Genomic DNA, 12,709 nt, shown 5'->3' on the forward strand with positions numbered 1-12,709 from the left:
AAATGAGGTATTAAATATGTTCTTTGCTCAATAATTCCTACAACAAATATTAACGCATAATATTGGCATATCTTACAGTACTTTTAGCAGCCCATCTTAACATAAAGTGTACTTAATATCAGTTTCAGTTACGGTGGATATTTCAGTGCTCATATCAAAATAAAAACCTTGAGCAGTGTGAATCTCATGTTGATCCATGTTTATTTTAAAGTGGAATCTGGTGACTTAACATGAATAAAATTAAATAAGTGCATATTTTTATCATTGTTTTTATTATTGTGTTTTAGATTTTAGGAATAGCATATTAAATTGGAATACTTTTTCAGGATTTTCGAGTTGAAATCATGGATGTAGCTGTCCTTGCTACAGGCAGTATGTATAGATGGGATATTCTAGTCCTTGATGATGAGGTTGGTTTGATGAGTGCCAACAGACATGCTTCCTGTATGCAGTTCATAATATGGCACCATGGTAGGCTGGGGTCCAGACAGTGATCTGTAATTCCCTCATGTTGTGCTTCGCAGATACGTAACAAATTTCCTGATGCTTTTGGACAGTACACTCCCTTTTTTCCCTCTAGGCTTGCATGAACTGTCTTGTGTTTAAGAATTTTTATACAATTGAATACAAGTGACTTTTTTGTTTCATTGTAATTGCACATAATATTACCTCATATTTGCATCTTGCAATAATGCTTTCATTCAGATTTCTAAAACACTAGTCTTTTTCTGCCCTATAAACAATGTGGGAACCAAAGTCAGATATAATCAATATAGAATGTTTTCAGTTAGTGCAGATACTATGTTATACTTTGTGTTCAACTGCTGTTATTTACGAAATATTATGTAAAGTATAACCTGCCGTGGCAGACACAATTTCATATTGTATGTTGCTAATGTCAAAATCAAAAGATCTTCTTCACAAAAACTTAAGTTGATGGCAGTTCATGAGGTGCCAGGTTTCAACTAATTCTCTTGGGAATATCCTCCTTGACCTCTCTCGTCCATCTTATACCCTGCTTGTAAACAAGTAGAGAGATAAGACGTTCCCTGATGTGGGAATGTGTTCTCCTTGCAAGGAAAGAAGGACCATCTGACACTATTCTTGTTATGGCATCGATGATACCTGTTTGAAAGAGAATATTATTTTCTTAACTTGTGTGACGAACATTGTCATGCTAACCCTGAACGACTTTTCATTCATTAGAGCAATATTCCTTCATTATTCCACATTACTCTGACATTTCAAGTAGATTACTTCTCAAGAACTACATACCTACAAGATTAGGTGATGTATAAACATGGATAAAATATATATTAACAAAAATTAGCAGATACGGATTATGAAATATAACTTGTTTTTCATAAAAAAGAAGTATTATATCATTTCACAGTTGAAAACGTTTACATTTATCTGTTCAAAATACAAGGAGAGAAATCGCACCAAAAGATTGTTCATGGCTACTGGCATTCATGCATAACAACCAAAAATGGTTCGTGATGTCTTTGGACCATTGTAACAAAGCCACATTTTCCTTTTGTTTGGTTACTTTGAAAAGAAGGCAGATAAAATAAAGTAAAAAGTGCATAAACAGCAACCATCAAAACAGAAATGGTCTTTCAATTCCGAAGCCTGTGAAAGGATTCGTCACAGGAATAATTGTCATTCTATAAAACTACTCTTTTGCTCAGTTTAAAAATAGCCTACAATAGCAAACATATATGATCCTTAAGGGGTGAACAAAAGAGTCAGGCAGCTGTTTTTTTTTTTTTTCTATGGCTCTGCGTGTTCTGATTACTATTCTCTGAGTGTTCAAAGTTTGCGACGCAAATGCATAAATCGCAGGATTAGACTTTCCTGCTTGTAAAGGCTGAGCATATTTCCTATCCCAGGATAACCTACCTTTCATTCCAATTTCCGCTGGTCTGGTACATAGACATGTGGGTCCCAATAATTAATTTCTTCAGTTACATCAAGCATCTAGTGCAATATTTATGATGTAACTTAGACGAGGGGCCCAATAATTAACTGAAGTTGCAATAAAAACATTTAGTGCAGTATATACGATACAACATATTAAAATACATTTTAAAGTTAATTCCCACTGTTTAATTACTCATATCTATCGATATATCGCTCTCACTCAACGTCAACATCCAAATTGTTTAATTACTCATATCTATCGATATATCGCTCTCACTCAACGTCAACATCCAAATTATTTCAATGTTTAATTACTCATGTCTATCGATATATCGCTCTCACTCAACGTCAACATCCAAATTATCCCAATGTTTTATTACTCATATCTATCGATATGTCGCTCTCACTCAACGTCAACATCCAAATTATTCCAATGTTTAATTACTCATATCTATCGATATATCGCTCTCACTCAACGTCAACATCCAAATTATTCCAATGTTTAATTACTCATATCTATCGATATATCGCTCTCACTCAACGTCAACATCCAAATTGTTTAATTACTCATATCTATCGATATATCGCTCTCACTCAACGTCAACATCCAAATTGTTTAATTACTCATATCTATCGATATATCGCTCTCACTCAACGTCAACATCCAAATTGTTTAATTACTCATATCTATCGATATATCGCTCTCACTCAACGTCAACATCCAAATTGTTTAATTACTCATATCTATCGATATATCGCTCTCACTCAACGTCAACATCCAAATTGTTTAATTACTCATATCTATCGATATAAGTAGTTAAGGGGGGCACTTTACGGACAATGGGAATTAGCATTACAGACCCCCCCTGGGTTAGATTACGGACAATGGAAATTTAACATGGCGAAAAATCGTGGGTCAGATTACGGACAAGGGGAATTAACATGGCGATAAATCGTGGGTCACTTTACGGACAAGGGGAATTTAACATGGCGATAAATCGTGGGTCACTCTACGGACAAGGGGAATTTAACATGGGGAATAGTTTGGGCTTGTTTAGGGACAAGGGGAATGGAACATGAGATTTTTTTTAAAAAAAAATTTTTAAAAAAGGGGTAGGCAATTCAAAGACTATCTCTTTTCGAGAAATATGGCTGGCCCTGAAAAGGGCCTTTGGTTTATGTTAATATGCCCTTAACATAAAGGGCATTTGCGACATCTTCTTTTCCTCAAACTTCGTCTTACAGCAGGGCCGTACATCAGAATCCTCTTGAGGCAACCTTGTCTCTCTATATAGACTCTTCTTATCCACAGGCTGCTGCTGGTCCTGTGGACAACGGTCCACTTGGATCGGACATACATGAGCATGTCCGTCCTGAACATCATTGTTGACACAAGGGTTGAAGATTCAACGTCGGTCCACATGTTGAGGCTCCTACAATAGGTGAATCAATGCAGTGAACTGCGCTTATTTATAGGGACAGAAAGGATTGAAACGGATTGAGTTCATTCACCAATCCGAACACGCGTTACAGAATTCAGTCAGCCCGCATCCAATCCGAAGAGAGCAGTCTGTGACGTCACGTAGTCTATATAGATTCGCTAGCGCTTGTGTGCAGTCAATCTATGCGACAGTGATTCAACATGACGGAAACTCAGAAAACGATCCAATGGGGTGTACCAGCAGGGGAGACCGCCCAAGGGAACCCGGACTTACTTTCAGAAGAGGTGAATTGGGATTTTGTCGATTTTCTCTCCTCGCAAGAATTTGTTCCGGAACCTTCGTTACCTTCTTCATTACCGCAAGTGGAGAATTTTAGACAGAGACAGAAAGAAGAATTGGAGAAATTTATACAACGACAAAAGGAAGCGGAACAGGCTTTTCTCTTACAGCAACAGCAACAAGAAGAAGAGGTAAGAAAAAAACAACAGCAAGAAGAAGTAGCAGCAAAGAAACAAGAGGGTGAAAATCAAACGGTCACGGTACTGTTGGACATTTTAGCGGAGTTAAGAAGTCTGAAACAAATGTATCAGACTTCTTTATCACGACCGAAGAGAATACGACCTTCCCGAGCTAAACACGTCAAACCTGTGACTAAGCCTACCGTACCACCCTTAGTGATTTCAACCCAATCATTATCATCATTACGCAGTCCAGAAGTAGGCCTTGGCCGTGGCAAAGGCTTAAGGCAGTTAAAATTGATTGCTTAAACTCACCCCTGCACCATAAAGAAAAAAGGCCCTTTTCAGGGCCACCCACATTTCTCGAAAAGAAATACAATTTCAATTTGCCAATAACTCACAAATAAACCCCACCCATTTTACCCTTATAGTACGTGTCTGTGTATGAGTGCGTGAGTGTAGCTTCTTATTTTAAAATCAAAACTCAAAGACTCTTACCTTTTATCATTCATTTATTCTTTTCTCCATTTTTTACAATCCAATTCACAATTCACATCACAACACTTTAATAAAAAGTTCATTGATTTCTTCTTTTCTCCTTGTTTAGTCTCTCGGTTTTTTTAATTTCTTCACCGTCACACTCTTTTCCTCTTCTTCCTCCTCGCTTTCTTCCCTTCTTCTTTTTTTCTCCTGTTTCTTTTTCTTCACCTGTCTTCTTTCTTCCTCAGAAGAATCCCTCTCTTCCTCTGAAGAATTCCTCTCTTCTTCTGAAGAATCCTTCTTTTCTTCTGACTCCTCTTGTTTCTTTTTTGGGCAATCTGGAGACCAATGTCCTTTTTCTTTACAATAATAACAGGTATCTTGACTTTTGTCTTTTTTAGTCCCTGTTTTTGTTCTTTTTTCACGGTCTGGACACTCTGAAGACCAATGCCCTTTCTTCTGACAGATATAGCAAGTATCTTGACTTTTATCTCTAAAGGAAGGAGAGTAGTCCGTAGGCTGGTCTGAAGAGAATTTTCTAATGACCCCTCGCAAAGCTCTGACGAAACGTTCCATCTGGTTAGTCTCTTCCATCGTTGTGCTCGGCTTGAGAGTGAAATGAATAGTGAAAGGACAAGACACACACCCTTTTATATACGCTGGTCTGCTATGACTATAAAGTAGCTTATGGTGTTTGAACTTGAGTCATTTGACTTTTTGCTTTCAAGATGAAACGATCCCATTCATTCGAGAAGAAAGAAGAAGAAGAAAGAAGTAAGAGGCAGAAACGTGATCTATCGCCTCGTACCAGGGCTGAAATCTTGGCACAAATTCATACCAGTGATTTTGAAGAGGACATGAGTGAACCAGAATTTGAAACCTCTGAACCAAGTTTACCACCCTTAGTCAACCCTGAAAAATACTATTCCATTCGAGAGACGGAAAAGCGCTCCTCTAGAACATTTAGAACCACGGCTTACAAATACACGGTGAAGTTTAAAGATTTCAAGTCCGAAGTGCCGTTAGAGAAAGCAGAAGGGTTCATCACCGGAGTGTGGGATTCTCTGCTCACTGCACTTAAGCGACAATGTCAACCCAAAGAAGACGATCGCTTGAGACTTTCCATACAACACGACGGTTTGAAATCCCCTGTTTGGATCGAGTTTAGCACCCCTGCAGAATTGACTGCTTCCAAAGTCATGGACAAGATTCAACACGTACAACAATCTAATGATCAGTTTGACATCACCGATGGTAAAGCCACACTGGACATGACCCACGTCTCTCCTCCTCAAGGGACAGGACGCAAAAAGATGTTATTGGTGGACGACCTTCGCAACACCAAAAAGAGTCTCGTCCGAATTGACAACCCTCATGACCAGATGTGCTTAGCCCGTGCCATCGTGGTGGGACGAACCTATGCCAACAAGAACGACACGGTAGAATGGAAAAGAACCTGGGACACTATTCAACGTTCCGACCGAGCCAAACAACGAAATGAAGCAGAACTCCTGTTACAACAAGCCGGACTGCCCAAAGACACACCCTGCGGCATTCCTGAGATGCAAAAATTGCAAGATGTCCTAGCTCCACGATACACCTTGAAAGTGCACCCTCAAGAAGTGCGCGGACCTCTATTGTTTCGAGGGCAAGATTTTAAGGACGGAAAATACATTCATGTCTATTATCACGATGACCATTTCGATACGATTACCACTATCACTGGATTCCTGGGATACAGTTATTACTGTGAGAAATGTGACCATGGTTATAACAATCGAGAGCAACACAAGCATTGCGGATCGAAATGCACAGGATGTTTGGCCTCTTCACCCTGTCTGAGCGAAGAACCAGTGCCTTGTTCAACTTGTCTGCGCACGTTTGTCAGCCCTACCTGTTACCAACAACATTTGAAGACGCAAGGTTCACAGAAGAAATGCGCTTGTCAACTGCTGAGATTGTGCTCTACGTGTGAACAAGTCATACGTACCAATAATACCAAGGCACACGTATGTTCAGGAAAGAAAAAATGTCACATTTGTCACCACATCGTGGACTTGGAACACCAATGTTACGTGCAAAAATACCAACCCCCACCAGAGAAAGAGGACGGTCACAAGAAGAAAGGCAATTTCATCTTTTTCGATTTCGAATGCATGCAAGAGACCGGCATTCACATTCCTAATTTCTGCGTGGCTCATCGAGCGTGCGAGAAGTGCATTCAAGAACCTATCTTCAGTCATTGCCCTCACTGCAGCAAGATTCCCGGAGGACGTGAAAAAATCTTTCGGGGGCCAAACACGTTAGCCGATTTTGCCCAATGGGTCTTAGACCCCGTCGACAAGACGTGGAGCCAAGAGGATATCGAACGTTACGCAGATTGTCATCGTCATGCCACGGTGATGGCTCACAATTTCTCCGGATACGATGGACAGTTTCTTTTGAGGTACTATACGGAACAAGGCACCGAGCGTCCTAAAGTGACTTTGAACGGAGCCAAAATCATTTTCATGCAAGTGGGACAAGTACAGTTTAAAGATTCAATGAGTTACTTGGCCATGCCTTTGAGTCGAATGCCTAAAACGTTTGGAATGACAGAAATGGCTAAAGGGTACTTTCCACACTTTTTCAATACGGAAGCCAATCAACACGCCGTTCTACCCCATTTACCTGAGGCTCACTATTACGACCCCGACAACATGCGTACCGAAGAACGAGAAGCTTTCTACGCTTGGTACCAGGCTCACGCCTCGGACCCTTTCGACTTTCAGGAAGAAATGCTAAAGTATTGTCGTTCCGACGTGGACATTTTACGGCGTTGCTGTGGAAAATTTCGAGAACTGTTCATGGAACACGGAGGGGTCGATCCTTTGAAAGAAGCTTGCACCATTGCCAAAGCGTGTTCCTTAGTGTACCGCCAACGCTTCATGCCTGAAAACACCGTGGCTGTCATCAGCCCTCAAACGACCCACTTTGTCAAACGTCAATACTCGGTCAAAGCCTTACGCTGGTTACATTACTTGTGTGACAAGGAAGACAAGTGGATTCAGCATGCTCGCAACGGAGGGGGCGAAAAGACCATCGGAACGTATTCGGTCGATGGCTGGGACTTAGAAAACCCCAAGATCGTGTACGAGTTTAACGGTTGCTTATTTCACGGATGTCCCGTTTGTTACCCTGACCGTGGCACTAAAAATCAGTTTTTACAACGAACCATGGAAGACTTGTACCAGGACACTTGTCAGCGACGCCTAAAGTTAGAACAGCAAGGATACCAAGTGGTGGAAATGTGGGAACACGAGTACGATCACCGTATGAAAACCGATCCCGAGTTTAAACGCCTCGTGGAAAGTTACCAGTTCATGGACCCGCTGAACCCGAGGGATAGTTTGTACGGAGGAAGGACCAATGCCACCTGTTTGCTGTACCAAGCCGACGAAGAGAAAGGAGAAGAAATCAAATACTTGGACGTGTGTTCGCTGTATCCCTACGTGTGCAAATATTGTCGCTTTCCTGTAGGGCACCCGCAATTCCTGACGGAACACATCGACCTGGTCAACATTCGACAATACGAAGGCTTGATCAAGTGCAAAGTTTTGCCTCCCACGAACCTATACCATCCCGTCTTACCTCACCATTGTCAAGGCAAACTGATGTTTCCCTTGTGCCGTACTTGTGCCGAAACGTGCAACCAAGACCAACCTTGTCAGCACAGCCAGGAAGAACGGGCCTTGACGGGAACCTGGGTTAGCGTAGAATTGTTCAAAGCTCTGGACATGGGATACCAACTGTTAGAAGTATACGAAATTTGCCACTTTCCCAAGACACAACATTACCACAAGGGTGACCCTACTCAGAAAGGCATTTTCGCCGACTACGTGGATGCCTTTTTGAAACTGAAGCAAGAAGCCAGCGGCTATCCTTCCTGGTGTCACACTCCCGAAGACCAAATAAAATTCAAAGAGAAATATTACGAACAAGAAGGCATCACTTTAGACCACATCGAGAAAAACGAAGGCAGGCGATCGTTTGCCAAAGTGATGTTAAATTGCTTGTGGGGTAAAATGGCACAACGCCCGTGTTTACCCAAGACGGAATATTTGACAGAACCTTCCCGCTACTTTCAGATGATTCACGACAAAACCAAATTCATGAAACACGTGGACGTCGTTCGAGAGGATTTGATCTTAGTCAATTACGAAGAAGATCTGGACTTTGTACAAGACGACCCCTTTGGAAATGTCATCATTGCAGCTTACGTGACAGCCCATGCTCGCTTAAAATTGTACGAAGCTTTAGAACTGTTAGAAGAACGCGTCCTGTACTTTGACACGGACAGTTGCATTTACATCCATCACCCGATTCAACATCACCCTGACATCGAAGGAGACCGTTTAGGAGCCTGGACAGACGAGCATCCCGACGACAAGATTCTAAGTTTCGTCAGTGGCGGTCCCAAAAATTACGGCTACGAATACCGGGACAAACAAGGAGAAGTGCACACGACGTGCAAAGTGAAAGGACTGACTCTGAATCATCGTACCAGTCGAGTGGTCAACTTTGGGGTATTGAAAGAAGCCTTGCAATCGGAAGAGGATGGAAACTTTAAAGTGACCACTTACCAACCGAACAAGATTGTACGTTTACCCACTCACCACATCGTCAGTCGACCTTTGGAAAAAGTTTATCAAATCGTGTACCAGAAGCGAGTGCGACTTCCCAATCATTTCACCTTACCGTACGGTCACGTCGGTATTGGTCTGTATATAAAAAGGAACCCTAGGCAAGATCGATAGTTCATTGTGACTACCAAGACCGAGCGAACAAGATGAATACTTTGAAAGAGACATCGTTCCAGTTTGGGGATTGTAAAAAAGTTGTATCTTCCTCTAGTGTGACTAATACTGGATGGATAAGACCCAGGCTTTGCGACGGAAAATGTCCAGAAGGAAACTGCGATTGTCCATGTGGTTACCATTGTAACTGCGTAACGGAGTTTGCAGACGAGTGCGATTGTGAGCCTTGCGATGGATACGATGCTGTACGTTGTGACCTGAGCGATGCCGTAAAGCATCATGGGAACTTTGTTCTCACTGCCTCTGTCATGGAAAGTGATGCTGTGCGTGTCAAACCTGAGGGATGCGAAAGTGATGCCGCTCGTCCTCTTAGACATTTTACCGGGTTTAAAGGGGAATGTTCACCTTCACGTCTACCCCCCTACGGATGTCATCCAGCCTTGAGCAAACTCCTACCCATGTCACTCAACCCTCATCGAAACGAACCTGTGAAAAACGAATATTCGTTTCCTGTGCGTTTGTCGGAATACTGCGACTTTGAAAATCGTCTTCAATCGTTCAAAGGAAAATGGCCAAAGTATCTGGGAGGACCGACCCCCGAAGAATTAGCCAGAGCCGGATTTTTCTACTTGGGCGAAGGAGATAAAGTCAGGTGCTTCAGTTGCGATGTGACACTTCACCACTGGGAACCGCAAGATTCGGCCTACGTAGAACATGCTCGATGGTCACCGAATTGTCATTACTTACCCTTAGTGGGACCGAGACATTGAAGTAACTTCTTACCATAATAATAATCTGTTCATGGATACTTTACAAGAGAACATTCGTGCTTTGCCTGTGGAGTTGAGAGAACGCATTTACCGAGAGCTGGTCAAAATACAAGTGAAACGTAAAGAACAATTGCATCCGTTACGTCACCGGTGTTTGAACCACTGGTACCTGAAGGCTATACAAGGATTGATTCAATTGAAAGTGTTCCATCGGACAGACATTGATCAACGATCCTCTAGTTTTAAAAAGGATTGGTTTGGTATGGACGATTCTACCTACATCATTGTAAACGTACTGCATCGAATTCCAGAGGAAGAGTTAACGAATTACCAACATCTTGAACACAATGTCAACTTAGTGAAAGAGGAAACTTCTGAACGAATTGTAATGTGTAGATTAGTGACTCAACGATTTAAATTCGACACTGAAGTGAAACCATGTTTGTGCAAAGAGTACATTTCTTGTGTCAGACCAAAGAGGATTTAGTATGACCTATTCATGGATACTTTGCTAGAGAACATTCGTGCTTTGCCTGTGGAGTTGAGAGAACGCATTTACCGAGAGCTGGTGAAAATACAAGTGAAACGTAAAGAACAATTGCATCCGTTACGTCACCAGATCTTTAACCACTGGTACCTGAATGGTATAAGAGAACTGATTCGTCAGAAATTGTTTCAGTGGTCAGACCTTGTTCAACACTTTGAGTTAGTGAATGATCGAAATGTTCATTATTTTGGTTACTTCGAGATTCACCTACAGCAATACATTGAGGAAGACAAGTTAAAGGATTATCAACATATTTTACGTGGAATCTACTTAGAGGAAGAGGAAACTTCTAAACGAACTCTGAAGTTTCGGTTACAGTATGCAAGATTTAGATTCCCTACTGGAGAACGAAGATCTCTGGCTAGAAAGTACGTGTATTGTTTCCGAAACAAAGAGACTATAAAAACAGGCTGCCATGCCACGACTTATGTCACATGTCATCCAACAGATTCCGTGGAAGGAACTCAATGACCATATTCAAACCGCGGATCATTACCATCGATTATTACAAGAACTGTATCCATTCAATTTGGGACGACAAGTGGTGTGTGTCTTAGTGACTTGTTTTTTGGGATTTCGTTTACCAGCCGATTCTTTGTGGACTCTTTACGATCAGTACTTACCACCTCCATGGCCTTAAATGGTCACGAAAAACTCCTTTTGCTCAAAGCCTTGCGTTTTCATCTGGATACTTCTCGACCTCTACGGGAAAAAAAGATTCGTCAACTTTTAGCTACCCAAGACGTGTATGACGATGTGTGTGTAGCTTGTGACTTACATCCCCATTGGACAGATGTCCGTGCCTGGAAAGAATGGGATTTTGAGGCTTGGACCCAAGAAGTGGCCCAGTATGCACGAGAGTTGTTCAAGGAAAAAAGTTACTTTTCAACCCGTGTTAGTGACGGTGCCAGAAGAACCCGTCACCCAGGACAGGACTGTCGTGGACAGACCTGAAAGACCCTTTCGGGAGGACACTTGTGTGACCTTACCCCCTGTTGAACTGGTTAGAACATTACCCAAAAGATGTGGTTGTTGTACAGACACTTGTGTTTATTCCACGTTCATCGTTATCATGTGCCTTTTATCCTTGTACTTAAGCCTTTGGCTTTTATGTATATTTGTCTTTCGTATTCATGTTTGAAAAAAAACATTCAATAAACGTGTTCTGAAAAAGTATATAAACTCTTGTCTTGTTTGTTTTCGTGTCACAAGTGACATTTCTCACACCATGGCTACCTCTGCTGTCTCTGCTCCCTCTTCCTCTACTGTCAAAGTCATCGACGAACACTTAGATCGTGCCAGTTGGGAGGCTTTGTATCTTCGCCATCCCTTTAACATGCTCATTGCTGGACCTAGCGGTTCAGGCAAAACCGAATTCGTCAAACGTTTGATCGAACATAAACATCATTTGATCGATCGACCCCCTCAACGGATCGTGTGGTGTTACAAAGAGTGGCAATCGGCGTACAGCCTCTTGCGAGAAAGTCAAGGTGATTCCATCGTGTTTGTGGAAGGCATTCCTAAAGAAGACGACGGCATCGTCTCTGACTCCCGTCAAACCCATTTAGTCATTTTCGACGACATGTTAGGAGAAGACGAAGAAGAAATTAAATTGTGGTTCACGCGCAAAGGGCATCACCGTAATGCCAGTGTCATTTACATCACCCAAAATTTGTTTCAACAAAGTAAAGCCCATCGCACCATCAGTCTCAATGCGCATTACGTGGTCTTGTTTAAAAGCCCTCGAGATAAATCGCAAGTGCAAGTCTTAGCCAAACAGTTAGGAACGCCTTGGCTGACTCAGGCGTACGACGATGCCACTCAAACGCTACACGCCTATTTACTCGTCGATTTGAAACCTACGACCCCCGAGGATTTGCGATTTCGTACCCACTTGTTTCACCACTGGTGCCAAGACGGAGGGCCTGTCCTGTACACGTCTCCGTCCTCGACTTCATTTCACTCCCCATCAAAAAATCTATAAAAACCTCAGACCCTTTTTCGTCTGTCTCACACAGTGTGAACATGACGTCCCTTCAGTCGCATCTTCCCGTCAAATTGATTCGTGCCTTGTATGGCATCAGTCGAGAAAAAGATCCACAAACACGAGCCCGTGTCTTAGAAGCTAGTCTCAAAGAAGTCTTACGATGGTTCACGGTGACGGCACGTCAATTACTCCAAGGAATCATTCAGATTCCTCATCAAACCAAACGCTTTTTCGATCGAAACAAAGTCGCTTTGGTCCAACTGGCCGATCCCCGCATTGACACTCAAACCAAAAAACAAATCATTT

General features: G+C 42.1%; 1 long non-coding RNA gene across 1 annotated transcript in view; it reads right to left on the reverse strand.

Moving 5' to 3' along the window:
• Positions 1-12,709, reverse strand: part of LOC149779673 (uncharacterized) — a 28,087-nt gene continuing 15,378 nt past the window's right edge. The window contains exons 3-4 of the long non-coding RNA XR_016415423.1: positions 1,903-2,028; positions 1-1,125 (exon numbers count right to left, since the gene is read on the reverse strand). This is a non-coding gene — a long non-coding RNA (uncharacterized LOC149779673). The remainder of the gene's footprint in view (positions 1,126-1,902; positions 2,029-12,709) is intronic.

Source organism: Sinohyriopsis cumingii, chromosome 17 (genome assembly GCF_028554795.1).
Source record: "Sinohyriopsis cumingii isolate HCF-2022 chromosome 17, ASM2855479v2, whole genome shotgun sequence".
NCBI classification, from domain to species: domain Eukaryota; kingdom Metazoa; phylum Mollusca; class Bivalvia; order Unionida; family Unionidae; genus Sinohyriopsis; species Sinohyriopsis cumingii.